The sequence below is a fragment of the Heptranchias perlo genome, chromosome 14 (assembly GCF_035084215.1).
Source record: "Heptranchias perlo isolate sHepPer1 chromosome 14, sHepPer1.hap1, whole genome shotgun sequence".
Classification (NCBI taxonomy): Eukaryota; Metazoa; Chordata; class Chondrichthyes; order Hexanchiformes; family Hexanchidae; genus Heptranchias; species Heptranchias perlo.
Genome location: NC_090338.1, coordinates 47,699,967 through 47,725,921, shown reverse-complemented (window position 1 = coordinate 47,725,921; position 25,955 = coordinate 47,699,967). Strand labels below are relative to the sequence as shown.

Genomic DNA, 25,955 nt, shown 5'->3' with positions numbered 1-25,955 from the left:
CCTTCAGCATCTGCCATCCAGCACTTGACAACATCTCTGATACACTGTCAAGAACCAAATGTAACAAAAATAAAACTGAAAGGAATGAGAATGAAAGGCAATGCAGAAAATTTACTTCATTTGAAAAGTTATTAAAAATCAGAGATATGCGCATTTTCAGTAAACAAACGTAGTGTCAGGTGTACTGAAGATAAATTTATTCGACAGCAACAGTCAAGAAACCATTTTTCACCATTCATATTCACTTGTCAGCAAAAGATGCTAAACATTCTATTGCATAATTCCTTTCATTTTTAAATTATACAATTCAAAATATTCCAAAAAGATAGCAGTTTTAATTCTACAAAAATATTTATACCTTCTGTAATTTGGTAGATTGTAGAATTAACAAGTCAAAAAGCATTGCACAAAATGTGAGATTGAATTTTTGCATTGAATTTATCTCTTTAAAAAAAATCTATGATTTTGGTTACATTTCCTATAAATGGCTATGTCAATCGCAGTGAGTCAATGCCAGACTAAATTCCAGTAGTGTCAAACCAGGTTTAAAAAGTTAATTTAAATGTTTAGACATTGCAGGTACTGCCACTCATGAGCTGGTAGAAGAGCTCTGTGTAACCATACAGGTGCAGAGTTCTCTCCTGGACAGAAGAATTAGAGTTTCAGCTAGGCAGGAGTCACTCAGTGTAAACCAGGTACTGCCTATCTGAAACACTCCTCTCAGACCAGTAACTGCAGTTAAAATGCAGCAAAAGTAATGAGAAGTGACACCTTGATTAGAAGCTGCATGGAGATTGAGGGTAGATATGTTGAATGTTTAGTGGCCTAAATGATGCATTAAATTGTTCAGAGAATATTTAGTCAACCACCTGAATTTAATCAATTTATTTTTCCTTTTTATACACCACCTTCTCACATCTCTCAACCATCTTAATGGGGACAAAGTTCCAATGGCCCTTGGCTCCCGGCAGAAGTGTAGCGGAGCAAGACTTAAGTGCACCCATGCCCGAAGACTCTGGTCCCATCATAAATTGCCAGTGTGGGATCATTTTCATGATTAAGGCAGGCCACTGTCACCTGCAAGATCAGTTCAGCAACACCTGTCCCAATCCCCCACTGTAAGGCTGTTAACTACTCCACCATACATTCCACAGGCTGAAGAAATCAAAACAAAAATAATTCTTCAGCTCCAAAAGATGCCATTTACCAGGATAACAAAGGGATCGATTAATTTTGTCTAAGAGGTTCTGAGCCTTGCAAATGCTTCAACAGTTGGCATGAGTTCTTCTCAGACTTTAAAGGCGTACTAGGCACAATTCCTGGGTTCCCTAATGTAGGGTGAATGGGCAGACGATCTGTCCACAACTCTCTCCCACTGGGAAATGGCAGTACAGGAGAAATGGGCCAGAATCCCGGCAGAACCAGGTTTCACTCCATTTTTCTACCCATGGTCTAGAAATCTGCTGAGATTCCATCTTGGCTCCGATCAAGTGCAGTGTCTATTATGTAGGAAAAAGCAGCAAGATCCCAAAAATAGCAAGGAAGTGAATGATCTGTCTTTGGTGGGATCAGTTTAGGAGGAATGTTGGCCAAGGCACCAGAAGAACAACCTACTCTTCTTCCAATAGTGGCACAGCATCTTCAATGTTCACCTGAACATGCAGACAGAGACGTAGCTTAACATCACACCCAAAGGATGAACCTTGAAAGCTTCAGTCAATACCTGAATTTTGGTAAAATTTCAGCATTTTTAGGTTTTTAAAAAAAACAGAATAAATTTTTGAAGAGAAAATTTGACTTTTGTTTTAAGACTCTCCAAAATTATCTGAAATTACACAAAATCTGAGGATCATAGAATCGTTACAGAAGGAAGCCATTTGGCCCATCGAGCTGGTGCCGGCTCTTTGTAAGAGTAATCCATTTAGTTCCATTCCCCTGCTCTATCCTCGTAGCCCTGCAATTTTTTTCCCTTCAAATATTTATCCAATTCCTTTTTGAACGTCGCGACTGAATCTGCTTCCACCACCCTTTCAGGCAATGCATTCCAGATCGTTCTACTCGCTGCATAAAAAAGTTTTCCTCATGTCGCCTTTGTTTTTTTTGCCAATCAGCTTAAATCTGTGTCCTCTGGTTCTTGACCCTTTCGCCAATGGGAACAGTTTCTCTTTATTTACTTTATCTGAACCCATTTGCTTCTGAGAACAGTAAAAACAGAATCAACATCAGACTATAGACACATCAAACTATTTGGCACCATGATGTATTTCATGATTATTGTGAAATGGGGCATATTACTAATTGTGGCATTTTTACAATACTTTGTGTGGAAATAAAGTATGGTACATGCCTTTCAGTGCGAACAGCACGGTTGTGCGGACAACACAGTGTGAGCTGCTGAGAGTTTGGTACGTGTGGGAGTTTAAGGGTTAATCTCTTTAGATCTAGTGCATATTGCTTCAACTGTTTAAGTTCAATTGCTTTCAACTGTTTAAGTTCAATTTTAAAGTTTAAATTTTTAAGTTTCTGTCAGGCTTCAGCAGAGAGAGCTGCTGTAGCAAGTTAATTGGTTAGCTAGATTAAACTGGTACTTGAAGGTGGGGCAGGCCTGACTCATCTGAGTCACAAACTAGAAATACAGGGGCCTTTCAGTGTGAACAGCACAGTGTGAGCTTGGTGCAGTGGGGGAAGGAGGTGCTGCTTTGCCTTGCTTTTCTGAACTTTTTCCGCAGAGTGGCAGTGGACCTGAGAGTAGAAGACTGAGATTGGGGATATAAAGCAGCAGCAGCAGACCTGCAACAAGAGACAACTACTGTGCGACGTCACAGGTGAGGCAGGAGAGTCAGAGAGGTGAGCACAGTATAAAAGGGGAGACCTAGAGCGGGAGGAGAGTCCAAGGCAAGTCATGGCAGCAGAGCTTGCACCTGTGATATGCTCCTCCTGCACTATGTGGGAAGTCATGGACATGACCAGTGTCCCTGGTGACCATGTGTGCAGGAAGTGTGTCCAGCTGCAGCTATTGGCTAACCATCTTTCGGAGCTGGAGCTGCGGGTGGATTCACTGTGGAGCATCCGCGATGCTGATACTGTCGTGGATAGCATGTTCAGTGAGGTGGTCACACCGCAGGTAAAGATTATGCAGGCAGAAAGGAAATGGGTGACCGCCAGGCAGAGTAAAAGGACGAGGCAGGTAGTGCAGGAGTCCCCTGGGGCCATCTCCCTCTCAAACAGATATTCTGCTTTAGATTCTGTTGGGAGAGATGGCTTATCAGGGGAAAGCAGCAAGAGCCAGGTTTGGGGCACCACGGGTGGCTCTGCTGCACAGGAGGGGAGGAAGAGTGGCAGGGCTATAGTGATAGGGGATTTGATTGTATGGGGAACAGATAGGTGTTTCTCCAGGATGGTATGTTGCCTCCCTGGTGCTAGGGTCAAGGATGTCACTGAGCAGCTGCAGGGCATTCTGGAGGGTGAACAGCCAGTAGTCGTGGTCCATATTGGTACCAACGACATAGGTTAAAAAAAGGGATGGGGTCCTGCAAGGTGAATTTAAGGAGTTTGGAGATAAATTAAAAAGCAGGACTTCAAAGGTAGTGATCTCAGGATTACTACCGGTGCCATGTGCTAGTGAGTATAGGAACAGGAGAATAGACAGGATGAATGTGTGGCTACAGGGATGGTGTAGGAGGGAGGGATTTAGATTCCTGGGACATTGGGACCGGTTCTGGGGAAGGTGGGACCTGTACAAGCGTGACGGGTTACACCCGAGCAGGACTGGGACCAATGTCCTCGCGGGGGTGTTTGCTGGTGCTGTTAGGGAAGGTTTAAACGAGAGTGGCAGGGGGATGGGAACGTGAGCGGGGAGTCAGAAGGGAATAAAGTTGAGAGCAGCAAGAGAGGGGAAGACCCAGGGGAAATCTACAATACAAATAGTACAAACAGTTGTTCAAGAACAAGTGAAAGGGAAAAGCGTAGAGCAGCGGAAAGAAAGTGTACTTTAGGCACGACAGATAAAATAAAAACTAGAAGGTGTAAGGCGATTAACCCAGCATCAAAGCTGTGGCAGGGGGTTGGGAACCTGAGCAGGGAGACAGAGGAAAGCGTGTCAGGAAGGGACAGAAGGTATGGAGTAAAAGGTAAAGTGTTAAAAAAGGAAAAAGCAGGAACTAAGCGTCACAAAACATATTTGAAAGTTCTTTATCTGAATGCACGTAGCATTCGTAACAAAATGGACGAGTTAATGGCACAAATAACTACGTATGGGTATGATCTTGTGGCCATTACAGAAACATGACTGCAGGGTGACAATGACTGGGAATTAAATATGCCAGGGTATTTAACAATCAGGAAGGAAGGGGAGGTGGGATGGCTATGTTAATAAGGGAAGGAATCACTAATACAGAGAAAAGATATTGGGACAAAGGATCAGGATAATGAAAGTTTGGGTAGAGATAAGGAATAATAAGGGGAAAAAACACTCGTGGGTGTAGTATATAGGCCTCCTAATAGTTGCAACTCTGCTGGAAAAAGTATTAATCAGGAAATAGTCGGGGCATGTAATAATGGAACAGCTATAATTATGGGGGATTTTAACTATCATATTAACTGGACAAATCAAATTGGGCAGGGCAGCCTTGAGGAAGAGTTTATTGAGTGTATTAGGGATGGATTTCTTGAGCAGTATGTAACTGATCCTACAATGGGGCAAGCAGCCTTGGACCTGGTCCTGTGTAATGAGCCAGGATTAATTAATAATGTCCTAGTTAAGGATCCCCTTGGAATGAGTGACCATAACATGGTTACATTCCATATCCAATTAGAGGGTGAGAAGGTTGGTTCTCAAACAAGTGTACTGAGCTTGAATAAAGGAGACTATGATGGTATGAGAGTGGAATTGATTAAAGTGGACTGGGAAAATAGATTAAAGGGTAAGACGGTACATGAGCAGTGGTGTTCATTCAAGGAGTTATTTTACAACTTTCAAAAAATATATATTCCACTGAGGAAAAAAGGGTGTAAAAGAAATGACAGCCATCCGTGGCTAAGTAAAGAAATCAAGGATTGTATCTGACTAAAAACAAGGACATATAAGGTAGCCAAACTTAGTGGGAGGATAGAAGATTGGGAAGTCTTCAAAAGACAGCAAAAAGTAACTAAAGGATTGATTAAGAAAGGGAAGATAGATTATGAATATAAATTAGCAAAAAATATAAAAACAGATAGCAAGAGTTTCTACAGTTATATAAAAAGAAAAAGGGTGGCTAAGGCAAATGTAGGTCCCTTAGAGGATGAGACTGGGAAATTAATGGTGGGAAACATGGAGATGGCAAAAATGCTGAACAAATATTTTGTTTCAGTCTTTACGGTAGAGGACACTAAGAATATCCCAACACTGGACAAACAGGGGGCTCTAGGGGGGAGGAGCTAAATACGATTAAAATCACTAAGGAATTGGTACTCAGTAAATTAATGGGACTCAAGGCGGATAAATCCCCATGACCTGATTGCTTACATCCTAGGGTCTTGAGGGAAATGGCAGTAGGGATTGTGGACGCTTTCGTAACAATTTTCCAAAATTCTCTGGACTCAGCAAAGGTCCCGGCAGATTGGAAAACTGCTAATGTAACACCCTTATTTAAAAAGGGTAGTAGGCAGAAGGCTGGAAATTATAGACCAGTTAGCCTAACATCTGTGGTGGGTAAAATTTTGGAGTCTATTATTAAGGCGACAGTAGCGGAACATTTGGATAAACATAATTTAATAGGACAAAGTCAGCATGGCTTTATGAAGGGGAAGTCATGTCTGACAAATTTGCTTGAGTTCTTTGAGGACATAACGTACAGGGTGGATAAAGGGGAACCAGTGGACGTAGTGTATTTAGACTTCCAGAAGGCATTCGACAAGGTGCCACATAAAAGATTATTGCTCAAGATAAAGAATCACTGGATTGGGGGTAATATTCTGGCATGGGTGGAGGATTGGTTATCTAACAGGAAGCAGAGAGTTGGGATAAATGGTACATTCTCGGACTGGCAATCAGTAGCCAGTGGTGTTCCACAGGGGTCGGTGCTGGGTCCCCAACTCTTTACAATCTATATTAACGATTTGGAGGAGGGGACCGAGTGTAACATATCAAAGTTTGCAGATGATACAAAGATGGGAGGGAAAGTAGAGAGTGAGGGGGACATAAAAAAAACCTACAAGAGGATAAAGACAGGCTGGGTGAGTGGGCGGAGATTTGGCAGATGCAATACAATATTGGAACATGTGAGGTTATGCACTTTGGCAGGAAAAATCAGAGAGCAAGTTATTATCTTTATGGTGAGAAACTGGAAAGTACTGCAGTACAAAGGGATCTGGGGGTCCTATTGCAAGAAAATCAAAAGGTTAGTATGCAGGTGCAGTAGGTGATCAAGAAGGCCAACGGAATGTTGGCTTTTATTGCTCGGGGGATAGAATATAAAAACAGGGAGGTATTGCTGCAGTTATATAAGGTATTGGTGAGACCGCACCTGGAATACTGCATACAGTTTTGGTGTCCATACTTAAGAAAAGACATACTTGCTCTCGAGGCAGAAGGTTCACTCGGTTAATCCCGGGGATGAGGGGGCGGACATATGAGGAGAGGTTGAGTAGATTGGGACTCTACTCATTGGAGTTCAGAAGAATGAGAGGCGATCTTATTGAAACATATAAGATTGTGAAGGGGCTTGATCGGGTGGATGCGGTAAGGATGTTCCCAAGGATGGGTGAAACCAGAACGAGGGGGCATAATCTTAGAATAAGGGGCTGCTCTTTCAAAACTGAGATGAGGAGAAACTTCTTCACTGAGGGTGGTAGGTCTGTGGAATTTGCTGCCCCAGGAAGCTGTGGAAGCTACATCATTAAATAAATTTAAAACAGAAATAGACAGTTTCCTAGAAGTAAAGGGAATTAGGGGTTACGGGGAGCGGGCAGGAAATTGGACATGAATTTAGATTTGTGGTTGGGATCAGATCAGCCATGATCTTATTGAATGGCGGAGCAGGCTCGAGGGGCCGATTGGCCGACTCCTGCTCCTATTTCTTATGTTCTTATGTAAATAATACAAGACTAGAAAGTTATTTTTTCAAATGTTGTCAATCTGGTCCAAACTGATGAGAAAGGTTCCTCTTTTTGTCAGTTGTAAAGATCCACAGTGAAATGAACTGGCCAGAGTCCGCAGTACAAAATGGCCCATATTTTGGTCTTAATGGATGCTAATTGGCAGTTTAATTCAGAGGCACCAATGCCAAGAATGTGAAAATGTTCCATTTCTAAAGCACTAATATTGCTTATCTTAGTGACCACAAAAAGCTCACCAAATATTCTATTCTAACAGGTAATAAGTTCAATAAGCACACATTTCTCACCCAAAATTATTGCAAAACCACAGTCTTGCACAAAGGTTTTCTGAACACCAAGTAACTAAAAGTAAAACGCCCATTTTATTATTCAATGAATAAATCAGAACCAAAATACTAACCAACTGGAAAACAAACATGGAGATGAAAACATATTAATTTGCTAATTTATTTATTCTTTAAGGGCTAGAATCTAACAATTAGTTTTAGTTATTTCACAAACAATTCCATGGTCATGTCGTGAATAGTCAATAATATGACATCATGTGAAGCTAAGTTAAGACAATGTATTCAGTAACAATACTGATTTAATCACTTGCACGCACTCCATATCCTACAAATTATTGGTAATTAACAATGCATTTACACTATAAACGTGGCATTGGTGCAAAGTTGTTCCAGCTTTGTGCCAACTCTAAACTTGTGCAACATAAATGGAGTATCATGGTCCAAACCCACTCTGAAGCAAAGCAAGACTACCTTCTCCAGAGAACCACTTTTCTTCGCCGCGGTGTCAGCTTGGTTCCTAATTCCAGATTCACACTGCGTTAACATTGTAACTGCAGTGTTGGTGTGAAGCTTTGCACTGACACTACCGTCATAGTGTGATTATAACCTTATGCAGCTTGTGTTCTCAATATTTTCTTTTCATCACATTCTGCAATCAGCCATATGTCATGGATTCTTGTTATATAAAAGATACATGGATACAAATCAAAGTAACAATTTCATCTGTTTCTAGTTCATACCTTATATGCTGTAAGTTATTTTTTTTTGCATATAATTTAAGTCTAAATTTAAAAATAGATTTTTTTACTGACTGAAATCACATTTCTCGGATATCATGTAACCTCAATATTCTCTATTCCATCAGAGAGAGAAAAATAATCAGATTTATTAAAATGACAGGCCCAAGATGGCACACCCATAGGACTGAGCTCAAAGACTGTATAAATTCATATTAAATTTTTACTGACATATTTGCCATCATTGCTGTTTCACCAGTTAAGTATCTTAGTCCATAGCAAGTGAGTACAAGTTCTCAAAACATTAATAAATGTATTAAAAAAACACAGTAAAGGGGTCAACACTTGCTAAATAATTTTGCTCTACAGCTCAAAACATAGGTCTTACCATTTACACATTCATTTAGCCAGTGGTGCATAAAAACTTGGGCAGTGTAGGTTGTCCAGCAGAGATTTCAAATCCACATATGACTAATACATTGGAAAATTTGTGAAATCATGTCCCATACAACTGAGTAAAAAGATATTCAGGGAATCTGAAGGATAGTAGTAAAGCAAGGACTGTGTTAAACCCTACAACATTGTGTACTTAGACTTCCAAACAGCTTTTGATAAAGTTCCACACAAAAGATTACTACTAGGCTCAAAGCTGTGGGGATTCAGGAAGAAACCTGGGTATGGATAAGAAATTTCCTGAAGGGTACGAAATAATGGGTACTGGTTTAGAGCGGCAAGGTTTGGGGGGGGAGTGGGCGGGTGGTGAAGTACAGAGTGGCAAGCCCCAGGGCTTGTTGTTGGGACCACTATTATTTCTTATTTATATCCATGACTTGTATTCTGAAATTCAATGCAAATTGTTTAAATTTGTAGGGGATACCAAACCAGGAGGGACGATGAAATCGAAGGAGGCAGCTCAGAAACTACAGAGTGAGCTAAACAAAATGCATAAATGGCCAAACAATGGCAGATGAAATTTAATTTCATCAAGAGTAAAGTATTGCACACTGGAAAGAAAAATGGGAAACATGCATACTCCATTAATGGTGTTGAAATAGCTGAGAATAAACTGAAAGAGACCTAGGAGTCTTAGTAGACTCAATGCTCAATATGTCCAGCCAATGCAGAGCAGCAAAATGCTGAAACACAGTCAAAACAGTAGAATACAATTAGATTAATGTGATCTTACTATACAGTGCTCTGGTCAGACCACACCAGGAATACTGTGTCCAATTCTGGTCAACAAAAAAACAAGGAAGACATTCAAGTGCTGGAGGCAGTGCAGAGAAGAGTCAGAAGGCTGGTCCCTATTGTCAAGTGTCTGAGTTATGAAGAAAGATTGGAGGGACTTGGGCTTTTCAGCCTGGAAAGGAGGCAGCTGAGAGGTAATCTTATATAGACTTAAGATAGTAATCTGGAATACTACTTTAAATTAAACAGTAGGACAAGGGGTTACAGGTTCAAACTAGTGAATTTAGGACTGATATCAGGAGGTCTTCATGCAGCATGTAATCAACACTTGGAATGACTTTTCTGCAGAGTGGTGTAGCATAAACCCTGGAATCATTTAAGAAACAATTAGATGCAGTAGTGAGAGTGTGAAGATTTTTCTGGACGGATGAATTAAGATGGGCTGAATGGCCTTCCTTATTTGTGATTATCTTGCGATTCATGTTGGATTCCATAGTCACAGCAAATTCCTCTTCTCCATTAGGGGGAGGCAACAAGTCAACTTATGGTGTTTCCATAAAGGGGGAAAAAAAATCAGCACCAAGTGTGTTTAAAGATAAACACATCTGAGGATAAAGTGACAGGTGCTTGATTATAGAGGCTCTGAAATCAAAGATGATGCGCACCACTACATTAGGGAGCAGTCAAACTTCATCGCAAGAACTTTTGCTGTTACTATACTGCTACTTTTGCATCAAGGTGAAGCAGTTTTGGGTGCACATCAACACAAAAGTGTCAGTATAACTTGCAAGTCAGGTCTTGGTTGAATTGAATGCACCAAAGCCATGTGGTACAAGATCCCCTCCAAAAGCTGTTTCAACCATTTGGGTTCACATCAGGTGCACCTTGGGTCAAAACCAATATAAAACCACGGTTAAAAGTGCTCAGGAAGTGCCATATTTTTAAATATTATGAGAAAGCAGATACAGCCACCCCTGCTGTCTTGGGAGAAGACTCTTATGTATGAGCATAAGCAAACATGCAAAGTTCTCTTCTGGCAGGTAGATTGCTATGCATAACTAGGCTCAACCCACGGTATAACTTGGGTCTAGCTGGCCACAATTTGTACTCGAGAGCTACTGGTCACAGATAGTCCATTAGTGTAGGTTAACTGCAGCCTTGGTTTCTGCATTAACTCATCACAGTAGAGAAGTTTGCAAAGAGGAACTCGTAGCTACTCAAATTCCTGATTCCAGCAATTGCAAAACAGTTATACTGTAACTGAAATGAAGCGGTATGCATGATGAATTATTCAAATCTAGATCAAATATATAGTTGTAGAAGGATGACCCAGATTGTAGCAAACTCTATCAAGTATAGTGCTATCCAAACTTCATTGTAGGGCCCAAAAATAGTTTTCAAATATCAATAACACAGTTATGAAAAAAAGAAAAATTTTATATAAAGTAATCGAGCAAAATTTTGCACCGGGCCGCATTTGAATGGAAGCAGTGAGCTGTGGCCGTCAAATGGGCATCCTGGTGTAGCTTACCGGCTGGGGCCTGGTGAATTCTAGCCGGCTCCAATGCCAAAGTGGTCCACAGGTCCTGGGAGGGCGGAGGGACACAAAGCCGAGGAGGGTGAGCCTGGGTCGACAGCGGCCACTGTAATTTTGTGGAGCCAGGTGGAGTAATAAAATAATTTTAACCTATAAGTGACATGTTTTTAAAATTGAACACAAGCTCCACCCATTTCTACCAGAATTTGCATCAAGGTCCAACAATTGGCGTAGATCCCCGATTTGCATAGAAAAAAAAAGCCTTATGCCTGTTTCAGACAGGCAGGCTGCTCACCCATTTACAGACCCATCTGAATATTTTGGGCTCTTTTCTCTAGAAAAGAGAAGCATGAGGGGTGACTTGATAGAGGTCTTTAAGATTACAAAAGGGTTTGACAGGGTAGACGTAGAGAAGATGTTTCCACTTGTGGGGAAGACCAGAACTAGGGGCCAAAAATATATAGTCACTAATAAATCCGATAGGGAATTCAGGAGGAATTCCTTTACCTAGAGAGTGGTTAGAATGTGAAACTCGCTAGCACAAGGAGTCGATGAGGCTACCAGCATTGATGCATTTAAGGGGAAGATCGATAAACATGAGGGAGAAAGAGACATACATGGGGTGATTTTAAACCCCAAGAACGGGTGGGTTGGGGGCGGGTGGGAGTTGAAAATAGTTGTTTTTTGGGTCGCGACCACAACCCGGCTTTATTTCCGGGTTTAATGTCGGCGCAGAAAAGTACAGGCTTCCCACTGGGAATGCAAAGTCCGAAAATTATGAGGTTGCGAACCGAAGAAACAACTATTTTCAACTCCCACCCGCCCCCAACCCACCCGTTCTTTGGGTTTAAAATCACCCCCTCAAGATTCTGAAGGGGCTTGACAGGATAGATGCTGAGAAATTGTTTCCCATGGCTGGAGAGTCTAGAATGAGGGGACATAGTCTCAGGATAAGGGGTCGGCCATTTAAGACTGAGATGGGGAGGAATTTCTTCACTCAGAGGGTTGTGAATCTTTGGAATTCTCTACTCCAGAGGGCTATGGATGCTGAGTTGTTAAATATGTTTAAGGCTGAGATAGATAGATTTTTGGTCTCTAGGGGAATCAAGGGATATGGGATCGGGTGGGAAAGTGGAGTTGATGTCGAAAATCAGCCATGATCTTATTGAATGGCAGAGCAGGCTCGAGGGGCCGTATAGCCTACTCCTGCTTCTATTTCTTATGTTCTTATTAAAGGAATAGAAGGGTGTGCTGATAGGGTTAGTTGAAGTAGGGAGGGAGGAGGCTCGTGTGGAGCAGGAACACAATGGCCTGTTTTTATGCCATACAATCTATTTAATTCTATGTAATCAGGCATCAGGCAAGCCATGGGCATCAACGGGGCGACGAAGGTGCTCTCCCATTACAATTCATGGCCGCCTGTTTTTCAAGCACAAAATAGATGGTCATGAGTTGAATTTCTCCCCCATTATTTATCAAATGAAACTGTTCTACAATTAGTCTCAAAGTAAAAAAGCAAAAAGCAAAAAGGCCAGAGGGTATTTAAATATAAAGAACAATCCCAGTTTATGCCTTAACTGACTTATTACACTGATCTGTATAGTGGGCAATTCTAAAGTAGGCTGACATTGAAAGTCTGAATTTAATTAGAAATGGATGATTAAACAATTATAATAATAGGACATTTTCAGACAATGTACTGGCTGGTGTCTACTGAAATAGATCAACAGATAAACGCTGGTAATGCTGAGATGTACAAATGCAGTTCAGAACATATACACTTAACACAAAGTTACATTTATCTATAATATTAAATTTGCTATGTATGTCATGCACTCCGTATTTGGGCATCAGCATTATGTGGCAAACAACTGTGACTGCAGCTGCACATTTCTACCACTAAATGGAGCTTAGGTAGTAAAGGGAATGGAGCCACAAAAATAGAGGGATAGTTAGGGGACAGAAAGCAAAGAGTAGGGATTGTCAGAATGAGAGTAGTGATGTGCAACATAAATCTGCACTGGGACTGCCTTTTACCATTTATATAAATTATTTAGACATCGACACAAGGGAAATGATATGACAGTTTGCTCTTGATACCAATTTAGAGAATAGGATAAACGGAGGAAGAATTCAAGAGACTACAGGGGGATGTAGGTTAGTGGAATGGCCTGATAGGTGGCAGATGCAGTTCAATATAGAGAAGTGTGAAGTAGTACATTTTGAGAAAGCAAATAGTGAAAGGAAGTATACCCTAAATGGTAAGAATTAGAGAAGAAAACAGATCTATGGGTGAAGGTACATAGACCTTTAAAGTAAGAGAGCAAGTAGAGAAGACAATAAAAAAATCAAATGGGAATCTGGGCTTGGGGCCAGTGAATATAAAAATCAAGGAAGTAGTATTGAATTTGTACAAGACATTGATTAGGTCACAATTGGAATATTGCACGCAGTTGTGTGCACCCCATTATAGGAAGGATATTAGAGCCATGGAACGAGTACATCAAGATTCATTAGAACAATATTATGAATGAGCAGGAAATTTTTTTTTTTGAGGCTTACACTCTAGGCATGTGCCTCAGTGCAATTAGCAAACAACAGGCTTCAGTACCTAATAATATGGATCAACTGCACCTGATGCGCATCAGATGCAAGCATTGCACTTTCAACTCCACAAAAAATGACTAAGATTAAATAAAATTATATACTTAAAATGGAGTCTGTTCACATAGTTACTGATCACCCGAAGATGCTAAATTAGCCAAAAATATCATGAAGGAATCTCTCTGCCCTTCATGTTCAAAAATTGCAACCATATAAAGTTGCGTTATCAATATATTCCAACAGTATACCGCCTAAAATGGTAATCACTTGTAGTGTCTGTGTTATACATGGGACTATTAGCAGCATTTTCCAGCTTTAAGCCCCGTGATGTATATGCACCATAATACAGAATCTGCTAAAATAATTCTATGGTTTTAATATGACATTATTTCAAGTAAACTGGTCCTCATTATTAAGGCAGAACTCCATAGTAGGGAAAGAGTGCTGGCGACTCCTTTGGCAGTACAGTGGTACTGCATCACTTAGTGGCCTGAACACTTGGATATTTTTGTTTTTTTAAACCTTTTTGCAATTGTGAATTTTGTGGTAGCCAAAGTGAGAATTGCTTACATTTTAAAGCATATCAAGCAATCCTGGGTCAGTTATACTGATTAGATGCCTAGTGCCACTCCCTCTACTCTGCCCTAACAGGTGATAGTCTTCGATTTCCCATACCATCTATTCTATGGATTCTTATGAGTTTGCCAGTTTAGTGCTAATTAGTGCCAGCTTTCTATAACCACTAGAAACTGGTTTGAGATACCAAACCTCATTTCACAGCTAGCAGATATTCATCCTATTTGATTGGGCTGGATTTGAACCCAGGGGTGAAATGCCAGTGTCTAAGCTCCGCATCAGCTAGCTTCTGCGGATTATTGACATTTATTAAAATGATTTACGCTGAATAAAACTGTGGATCTGGCAATAGATGAGTTGCACATTTTTCGCTAAGACTATCAAAAAAAAGGACAATTGACTAATTATTCCCTAAAAGTTGTTGCCCCTCTCCCATTTATTTCCCCTCCAACCTGCATTGTACATGAATTTACATACTGATGGTGTTGTTGAGACATTTTGATTACAGGGTGTTTTTGGGAGCGTACATCTATATATTTACTGTAGTTGTATTACTTCAGTAGTGTTATTGGCTTGAGGATCAAGGTGTTTTGTTGGCAGTAGCCGCGGGGGGAATGGTAGCAAGACTGTCACATCCAGTCACTGATACAGCAATTTTTCCAATAGATATTTTTCCCCGCGTTTAATAAATCACCTCATTTTTGAAATAAATCCACAGATGCTGCTTCTTCCTATTCCATACCATCCACTCTTTTGGAACAAAGTCAACACAAAGAACTTTCTCTTTTCCTTCATCATTTCTACAGAATTGCATTGTCCAGAGACAATCATGATGAACACTGCGTCATTACCCGACCGAGTAACATTGACCACTTGAAAGTGTGCTGTGCTTCAGAACACTGTTTTTAAAAATACTTATGGGTCCAAATTGTGCCAAAGGAAAATCTATAGATAGTGTTATTATTTTTTGGATAAAGGAAAAAGCACAAACTTTAGAAATATGCAAAATAATTCCTTTAGTAATATCTTAACTACTAATGTAGCTGAAATTAAAAGATGTTGTAACATTTATTATAAGTCACATGTGAAGTAATCCAGAATTATGTGAAGTGGACCAAAATAACTAATCAGTACAAAAAGTTATATTGCATATTACACAGCATTTTTTGGAAACAGAATGCGATGTACCGAGATGATGGGAAGGGACTGGAGTTAGAATTTTCTGGCCAGAAACTTTATTTTTGAACCCAAACACAATTCGAGAGGTATCTGAAGTGCTGTCCTGCCCAGCATATGAGTGGGGCTAAGTAGTCATTTCGGCATGTACTTTCTCTCCTCACTGTAATTATCCTACTTACTCTAATGCACGAATGCTAGACAATAATAAATAATGAAGCATCTTTTTCCTGAACACTGCAATACCTGAAACCGTATTATATTTTCCCCCACCCTTTCATAATTCACAATGATCCACAGTATTATGGTTCATTTCAGAAACCAGGTCTTACACCATCACTGAATCATTTCAATTAACCATAAAAGGCTAAAATTGCTATTAAAATTAAGCCCCATGTCTCCTAGTTTTAACATGGTGGCAGGATCTTAGCCGGGGGAGTTAATAACTGGATGGGAAACACGGATAAAAAAATCGTGCAGTTTCCCACCCAATCGCGACTAAATTCAAGCCACTTAACTGAACTTCCAGGTTTCACAACCTCAAGCTGCGCAGCGAGCAGACTGCGTACCTACAAGGTGTGTTCAAAGCCCACTATTTTAAGGGCCACTCCAACAATGCAGTTTGAAGGAGAAAAGAGGCTAAAATCACTATGCAATGTTCTAGAGCCAAGCCAGCTCCCAGGTCTTCCGACGCTGTCCTGGAGACATTGCTGAGCACAGTGAGAAGCAGGAGGAAAGTGCTTTATCCAGCCAACAGGTGCAAGAAACCTTGAAGAAGGCGTGGCTGGAGGTGGCAGACCAGGTCAGCAGCAGAAGCACGGTGCCCCGGGCGTGACTTCAATGCAGAAAGAGATTTAATGACCTAACCAGGTCAGGAAAAGTGAGTAGAGTTACTGATTGATCTGCATTCTGTGGTGTACAGTACACCCCCCGCCCCCTCACACTGCCCTGCGAAGCCTACTCCATCACATCACTCCTCACACCCACTTAAGGCTCAGTCTCAACTTACCTTCACTTTCTGTGCACTTCTTCACACCGCCCCCCCCCCCCATTTGTGCACCCACCACTGCCACTCATCCCAATCCTGATCCAATGTGATCAATCTGTCTGATAATCACCCTCTGATGCACCTGCTTCATTGTCATCCTGACCCAATGCAATGCATCCATCGGGTGACCACATCACCCTCTCTCACGCGTCTGTACTTTCTCCCCTTGCAGGAGAAGAGAGCGCAAAATGCAAGAGAAAGGGCCAGGACTGGAGGGGGGGGGGCATCCACAAATCATGGTCCTTAGAGGGGGAGGAGGAGACGTTGGACATAAGCCAGACGGTGGGGTGCCTGGCCAGCCGGGATGCCGAGACTGGCACACCACAAACGTCTGGTGACAGAACTTTAACATCCCTCACATACATGAATTGATATTATCAATGTTTGATCTGTTGCACACCTCAGTATGCTCATCGCAACATTACTTATGTGATGATTATTAATATTGCCATATGTTCTCTTCCAGGGGCGTCACAGACCAAAGACGTGGTCGAGGGCGATTCCTCAGAGGAGCTCTCTGCCACTGAGGGCGCACACCTCGGTGGGTCCTATTAGAGAGGTAGTTGGTTTGTCACCTGGTGAGTCACCACACACAAGTGAGCACGAGCAGACACTGGTGGCAGGGGCGGAGAGTCTGCATCGGTGGGCACACTCCTCTCCAGGCTCTGTTCAGCTTGGCACAGATGCTGAACCCCGGGGGCCATCCTTGAGAAGGAGAATGATAGAGGTACAGAAGCAACTTTGCGAGGGAGTAGAAAACATGCCATGCACACTCACCACAATAGCGGAGAGGGTGGAGGAGTGCAACTCCATCATTAGCGGACTGGTGGCGCAGGTAAGTGTGGCAATGTCTGCGATGGAGAGAATGGCAGCTTCCATTGAGCTTCAAGCACGGCTCACAAATGAGTCCGTTCAGGCCCTGGCAACAGCCATGCGGACTCAGGGTGAACTACATTCTGCTGCCTTAGACAGGCAGACAGATACAATAGCACTGGCCTTACACATGTTCTCCAAACTGTTCTCCAGCAGGGTGGTAGGAGCGATGTGGCCTTGGCCCAGGAGAGGGATGATGACGAAAGGGGACATGGAAGTGCCACTTAAAGTGCTCCCACATCTCACCCATTGCCCCCCCTCAACCGGCACCTGCAATGCTGCCTCCTCTCCAGATGACTGAGTCTGCCCCTGCACAGGTGCAAGTGGAGCAGTCTTTGGAGGGGCCCTCACTGGCTCCAAAAGCCATGAGGTCGTAGGCCGAAAGCATCTAAGCAGCCTAGGCATGAATCTGAGCAACCTGCCACTACCTCTGCTGCAGCCACAGGGGATGCACCACATTCAAGCTGTAGAAGAGAAGTCAAAGGTTTTGTAATCACCAAGTGTATACACAAGGGTGTCTGACAGACTGTCATGTTTTTCATTTATACTTGATTTATGTTACATTAACATCACATTAAATGTTATGATTCTCACCACCACTGCCACGTCTTGCCCATTCTTGAGTCCCTTTTGTGAAAGCGCCCTTACATGTGGTTGCTTATGAACGGCAAGACTTGATGCCACCCATTGGGTGCGTTTGCAATGGGTCGTATGTGTCGTTGTATGGCTGTTTTGTGCAACCTGAGAGGGGGATGGGTTGTTTTCATGGTATGAGTGACTCCCTGGCATGACGAGCAGCCAAATGAGACACTGCTTCACCGATGGTTCGCCCATTGTCATCTCCCCCTCCTCCTCTTCTTCATTGTTGATGGTCGGTGTGGCTGCTTGTGGAGCTTATCCACCAGTAACCCTCTCTGTTGAGCGATGTTGTGCAGGACACAGCACGAGTATTATTCTACATATCCTCACCAGTGAAAACTAAAGGGGGCTCCCCCAGATCAACCCAGGCACCGGAAATGCATCTTCAGCAGTCCATGGCTTGCTCTAAGACAGACCTGGTGGTGCTGTGACTGTCGTTGTACCACTTCTGTTCCTCACTGGGGGGTTCCTCACAAGTGTCATGAGCCACATCTGCATGGGGTATCCCTTGTCTCCAAGGTGTCATCCCTTAAGTGTATCTTATACATGGAAGAGGCCCAGGATGTTGGATTTGTGCAGAATGAAGGAATCATGGCAGTTGCCGGGGAATTTGGCACACACCTGCAGAAATCTCTTCTGGTGGTCGCAAACCACATTGTTAGAGTGATATCCTTTTCTGTTGATGATGAACATTCCTGGCTCATGTGGAGGTGCTCAGATTGCTACGTGTGTGCAAACACTTATGTCCTGCACCCGTGGGAAGCCAGCCAGAGAGTGGAAAGTCACTGCCCTCTCAGTCTAGCCGATGTCGTCGATGGGGAAGGTGACATAGTGGGATGCCCTGGCAAACAAACCATCCATGACCTGTTGTATACACTTATGGGCAGATGACTGAGAGGTGCTGGTGATGTCACCAATGACGCCCTGGAAGGATCCGGAGGCGAAGAAATTGAGGGCTGTAGTGACTTTAACTGTGACAGGCAATGCATGGCCACCAGGCCCAGCTGGAAGCAACTCTGCATGACGGAGCCTGCAGATGTCTGCGACCACCTGGTGAATCAATCTGAGCCTTCGTAGGCATTGCTCCTCAGAGAGGTCCAGGAAGCTCAGCCTCTGATTGTAGACCCTCTCACGAAGGTAGTGCCTTCTGCAACGTCAGCCCCTCCGTTGTCCCCCTCTCCGCTCTTCTGCGGGTCCCTGTGGCGCACCTCTGTCTTGTGGAGCTGCAACTCCCAGAACTGCGCATCGTGCTGGCATGGATGGTGATGTGTCTCCTCCTCAGATGTAGTGCTGAATACATCCATTGTGCCCCCCCACCCCTGTCCTGATAGTGTTGGTTTGAGGGGGTCCAAAATGTAGGTAAATATGTATGAACAGAAAAATTCTGAGTGTGAACAAAGAAATCTGAGTCTAAACACTAAGAACTCCCAGCCAAAGATTTGTCTGAGAAAACTGCTTGCCCTGCTGCAAAAACTTACCTTTTATCCCCATTTGTCAATCACTGGTTTAAAGGTCCAAATGGTTGCCAGCTGCATTTCACCTCCGCTTCCACAGCGTTTTTCAGAGGCCACGGAAGACACGTTCAGGCAGAGTTAAAATCGTTTGTCTGCCTCAATCCTCACAAATTTAATTGATTTAAGTACTTCAACTATCTTAATTCCCCCTTTAAACGTCATCCCACCAGTTTTAATTGCGGGCGGGACTTCTGGGTTTCCGAAGCGCTCACGCGCCCAGATGTGCCCGGGTGAAACTCATTTTTCGGCGCGTTGGAGCCGGCACTCGTTCCCGCTCCCAACTTTTAAAATTTTAACTGCCCCCCGGCCCCCAACCCACCCATTCTTTGGGGTTAAAATCGTACCCATTGACTTCAGCAACAGCAGAATTAGATAAATTAAGACAGCACTTTTGACTGTTCTAGAAATGCTGGGAAATCACATTTATATTTAAAGTCAACTTTAATTTAAGGATTGTGATCAAATGATTCAATTTAACTTTTGAGATGTGAGGACTGATTTTGCTAGTGTTTGATCTTTAGTATATTAATGGAAAGGGCTCACCTAACCAACTGCTTCTACCTTAAATAATTTATAGCATTACGCAGATATACAAACCTAGCCGGAAGATTCCGACAATATCCTACAAGATCCCCCATCTTTACTTGTTAATAAAGTAAAACCGTGTACAAGACGACAGAGTCTAAAGGCTCCAAAGCTTTTATTGGTTTGCACAGCAATATTTCAGAGCTTATAGCACACTGATGTGCACATTCACATTAATGATGCAAGTGTGAGTAGGAAGTGAAAAAAACCGCAATTTCCCCCCTGGCAGTACGACATTTACACACACACACTCCCAGTGTCTTTAATGGAAGGTGAAGTTATTCATGCAAGTTATATATGTGACTAGTCACCTGGAAAATAAGAATTTCTTGGCTGTTAGCAAAAAAACAATCAAGTCACTTAACTGTACAAAGCACAGATAAGATGGTGGTAACCCCAATGTCAACTGCAGTCCTGCAAGGTAAATGAGGCAGCACGACTGCTTTCAGAGGGATCTACCTGAACAGAAGGCTTTCACTGGCACCTCCAGAGGAAGCATGTTATGGCATGTTTTATGTTTTTTTTTAATGTTTGTTTTATGTTGTGTTATGTTCCTAAAATGAGAAAAGGCCATCAGACCCATGTGCACTCAACCCATTTTTGCCGACCTCATCGTCAATCTCGACCCTCCCCCCCACCGTCACCACCCAACTAAGGCAACAACACAGAGACCTTTTGCCAAGAATCATCCTAAAAAACTCCTCTCTGACCCCCTCAAAGGCAAATCAGGCAAGTCCCAGGAGGTCTCAAATCTGTTAATTATTTCCCACAATAATTTGTCTCACCTTCCTTCTGCCACAATAACTTCACTTTTCAAAAATGCACCTAACTTTTTCTTGAAGGACTGCAAGGACTTAGGCCTGACTACCGCCTCTGGAATCCTATTCCACAGGTTGATTACCTGGTAACTTCCAAACATCTAGCTTTATTCCCTGCTTTCTTAGTTTAAATGGGTGGCCCCAAGTTCCATCCAGCCACATCACCGCAATCTCTCTCTTTGTGAATTCTTGATGCCCTTGATATTTTAAATACCTGAATCAGATTCTCTCCCAAGATTGCACCTTTCCAGTAAATTCAAACCAAAAGGCATAAAATCTATCTTAATAATTCAATGCACTTAGGCTGAGGATCATCTTTGTTGCCCTCCTCAGTACTTTCTGAAGAGCAAGTGTGCTTCTTCAGTTGAGAGGACCAAAATTGTAAACCAAATGTGATCTCACCAAAGCTTTATACAACCATTATTATTGTGGCCCTGGTTTTCTCGTGAATAGTCCAGACAAATATAACCCAGGACACAGTTTGCTGTAGTCACAGCCACTACACTTGAACATTTAAGAAACAGTCAAAGGTCACTTCCAAGTTTGTCTCCCTTTTAGTCACCTTTAACCTACACCCACTCATGCTAGACTCTATGGGGGTGAATTCCCAACTGCATAAATAGCATTGACGTTGTTGTGCTGGGGTTTCCACAGCTCTATTGCCAAAGTTAGTGAATAAACGAGAGAACTCCCATGGAAAATCATCCCTTATATCTGTATTTTGCACACCTAGGTGCATAGTGGTTATGTTACTGGACTAGTAATCCAGAGGCCTGGACTAATAATCCGGAGTCAGGGGTTCAAATCCCACCACGGCAGCTGGGGAATTTAAATTCAATTAATTAAATAAATAAATAAAAACTAGTATCAGTAATGGTGACCATGAAACGACCGGATTGTCGTAAAAACCCATCTGGTTCAGTAATGTCTTTTAGGGAAGGAAACCTGCCGTCCTTACCCGATCTGGCCGATATGTGACTCCAAACCCACAGCAATGTGATTGATTCTTAATCGCCCTCTGAAATGGCCTAGCAAGCCACTCAGTTGTACAATCTCGCTACAGAAAGTCACAATAAGAATAAAACCGGACGGACCACCCGGCATCGGACCACGAGGCACCGGACATGACAAAGGCAACCCAAGCCCAGTCAACCCTGCAAAGTCCTCCTCACTAACATCTGGGGACTTGTGCCAAAATTGGGAGAGCTGTCCCACAGACTAGTCAAGCAACAGCCTGACATAGCCATACTCACAGAATTCTACCTTTCAGCCAACGTCCCAGACTCTTCCATTACCATCCCTGGGTATGTCCTGTCCCACCGGTAGGGCAGACCCACCAAAGGTGACGGTACAGTGGTATACAGTCAGGAGGGAGTGGCCCTGGGAGTCCTCAACATTGACTCTGGACCCCATGAAATCTCATGGCATCAGGTCAAACATGGGCAAGGAAACCTCCTGCCGCCCTCCTGCCAGTCCTCCTCCATGTTGAGCACCACTTGGAGGAAGCACTGAGGGTAGCAAGGGCACAGAATGTACTCTGGGTGGGGGACTTCAATGTCCATCACCAAGAGTGGCTCGGTAGCACCACTACTGCCCGAGCTGGCTGAGTCCTGAAGGACACAGCTGCCAGACTGGGCCTGCGGCAGGTGGTGAGCGAACCAACATGAGGGAAAATTATTAGGAAAAAGTATTAGTAAGAAAATTATGCTAGGGAAATTAATGGAGCTAAAGGCTGACAAATCCCGAGGGCCTGATAATCTACATCCCAGAGTACTAAAGGAAGTGGCCCTGGATGTATTAGTGGTCATCTTCCAAAATTCTATAGACTCTGGAACAGTTCCTACAGATTGGAGGGTGGCAAATGTAACCTCACTATTTAAAAAAGGAGGGAGAGAAAAAACAGGGAATTACAGACCAGTTAGCCTAACATCAGTAGTGGGGAAAATGCTAGAGTCTATTGTAAAAGATGTGATAACAGAACGCTTGGAGGGCATTAACGGGATTGGACAAAGTCAGCATGGGTTTATGAAGGAGAAATCATGCTTAACAAATCTACTGGAATTTTTTGAGGATGTAACTTGTAGAATAGATAGGGGAGAACCAGTGGATGTGGTGTACTTGATGGGGACGTTTACAGAGCCTCCTCCTCCCGTTAGATGTTTAATTGTCCACCACCATTCACGACTGGATGTGGCAGGACTGCAGAGCTTTGATCTGATCCATTGGTTGTGGAATCGCTTAGCTCTGTCTATAGAATTTTGCTTCCGCTGTTTAGCATGCATGTATTCCTGTGTTTGTAATTTCACCAGATTGGCACTTCATTTTTAGGTGTGCTTGGTGCTGCTCCTGGCATGCTCTTCTACACTCCTCATTGAACCAGGGTTGATCCTCTGGCTTGTTGGTAATGGTAGAGTGAGGAATATGTTGGGCCATGAGGTTACAGATTGTGCTGGAATACAATTGTGCTGCTGCTGATGGCCCACAGCGCCTCTTGGATGCCCAGTTTTGAGCTGCTAGATCTGTTCTGAATCTATCTATGGATGGGCAATAAATGCTGGCCTTGCCAGCGATGCCCACATCCCACGAACGAATGAAAAAAATAACTGCACATTTGTCTATATTGAAAGGCACACTTTTTCATGTCTAGCAGCCATTTCTCCAATTCACAAGTCCTTCCTTCTGCAGGCAGAGTGCACCTGCTCCTTAAGAGGTGCTGGCTGCCTTTAAGTGACATCAGAGATGCTCCATATCCATCCCCCGAAACAGATGTGCAGCCAATGAATAACCAATGGTAGAGCTGGCTGCACACCTGAGTGATGATAATCACAGACAGCATGAATATTAGCCTGAATCACTACCAACAAGCGTGTGCAGGCCCTCTGTGCGATCAGATTTGGAGGCCTATGTGTTTGTTATCTACGAATTTCATTTTCAGTGAAGATTTCTTGCATAGCCAAAAAGGACTTTTTTTTTAAATGTTGGCACGATTTCATTGGTTCCCCTTTTGCTCCTTGCTGTTGGTAGCAGTCTACTCATTAACAATTTTTGACGCTGATGATTAGTAAATTTCATTGCCACTTGTGACATATTTCCATACATGATCACTTGAAATTTGTCCTGGTATCATGAATATGAAATTTCAGCCAATCAGGAAAAAAAATTACTCACAGTGGTGTTGTCCATATTTGGACAGCCCACTATTTTATAATGACAGGAGCGTTATACCATGTATCTCAAAATGCATTATAACAGTTGTGTCCTGTGTTATTGCTCACTATATCTCTGTTTCATACTCCATTCTTTGTGTTGTTCTTTTTTGCCTTCCACCCATTCTTTCTCCATTTCCCTGTCTGACTCTTATCATTGGGGCTGTGGGATAGTACTATGTACAGCTGACCACTCATCATTTGGGAGGCACCTCATTATACTCATTTCCATATGTTCTCTGCACAGATTGGTTGACAGGCACCATACTGGGTTGCAGGGTGGGATATCTGGCAAGTCAGCAGTTTTCAAAGTGTTGCTCATAATTAAAGTTGAGCTGCACATTTTCCAAATCTAATTTTTCTGACAGCACTTGACTATAGTAACGAGGAGTAGAGCAGGACTGCTTTTTTGAGAATGAGTCTCCAGAGGTATTACAAAGGAAAGTTGCCTTCTTTGGAGCTGAGAGGAACCTTTGATCATAAGCTTGGTTTGAAATGCCTGGTTGGGGGTGGCAGAGGGAGTCAATACAATCTCCTATATTCATAGATTATAAGTACGGATCTGCAAGAAATTTTCTGGACTCACGAAGATTAGCATGATAAGAGTACTATATAGCCTTACAATGAACACCGACAAGAGTGCACTTTTACCTCAATGATGCATCATCGAGGCAGCATGCAAAGCAATTAGGCAACCTGCAGTGGTTGACACATACATGCTACTGTTGCTGCAGGGCCCACTTTATTGCTGTCACACAAATATACTTCTAATGTCATTCATAAATATTGTAAGGTAGGACCACCTAATATGCTGTCAATACAAGCTGCATGCTCACAGCTCACACACAGTGGCATTTAGGCTGGGTATTCAAGCAACACTGTCTCTGTTCTTCAAAATTTTTATATATATTTTGCATCTGCTTGCAGCAAAAGCCCATACACAATAGGTAGAAACAAATGCAGACCAAAGGAGGGCAGAGTCAGTGGCTCAATGAGGAGAGAGGCCTCGAAATTCTGGGGCCAAAGAACATAGAGGTCTTGGGGAAGATCTTCCTCAAGCAAGGCTAATATCATGATTTACTCAGTGTGTTTTCTCTCCCTACTCACTCATTTATAGATTCACCAACACAAAACACACAATATCTCACCATGTAAAGTGTTTCATGAGGCATCTTCCTGCCACCATTCGAACATGTGTTCTTTTTCTGACCTTATAGGCGTGCAAGAGGATGAGGAGACCCCAGAGCACAATGCCCACCCTGTTCTCAACAGTTACATCACTCATTCCAACAGCTGCAAGCACCAGAACAGATACACCCACTCCAGAAGAGGGAGGAGGTGCACATTAGATGAATCACAGAGCACGAGTGAGAAGGAACAAAAAGAGGTGAAAATGGAGGAGCTAAAACCTGCTGGCCAGAGGGCTAGCTCGAGTCCTCTTTCGGCTCCTGAACCCAGGGATGCTTATGCATGTTGGGATGTTTTGCGCACGACACATGCTTCAACTGCAGTATCCTGGGAATTGTAAACACCAGAGGTAGCTCTGGGAAATACATCTACTGGAAGCCCAGACTTTTGAGCCAGGCCGAGGCCTCCAAGTAAAAACTTTCAATGAAGGTGTCCAAGAGACAAATTTGTAGGCAAATTTAATTAGATTATTGAGAAATATTTCATTTTTAATATTTTTATGCTGGAAACATTGTTTAAGCCTAGTCAGCAGACAAAAGGATAAAACATCAACAGATTAATTTTTTGTTTAGCAATTCAATTAGTACAGTTTATGTTTTTTTAATTGGTGGATTTTCCTCAGTTTTTCTAGTTAATCAGTTCTGATTCAATAAAATGAAAGAAGTTTCGAAACAGTGTTTCGACTGGTTCAGCTTCCTTTCTTAAAAAATTGATAGATTTTCATCATTCGACACTGCGTTTTGACTTTCACTGATTTAGATGAAGTTTAACAAATCAACTGCATGAAATGAGTATATAATTGGGTAATGCTGCATGCCTGATGGGACAAACAGAAAGTTCACATAGATGTAATGCTTTTAGAATATGATGTCTGATGACAA

The 25,955-nt window shown here is 42.6% G+C and overlaps 1 protein-coding gene across 2 annotated transcripts in view; it reads right to left on the bottom strand.

The window, feature by feature from the left end:
- Positions 1 to 25,955, bottom strand: part of neurl1b (neuralized E3 ubiquitin protein ligase 1B) — a 384,643-nt gene that overhangs the window by 332,175 nt on the left and 26,513 nt on the right. The gene's annotated exons all lie outside the window — the stretch shown is intronic.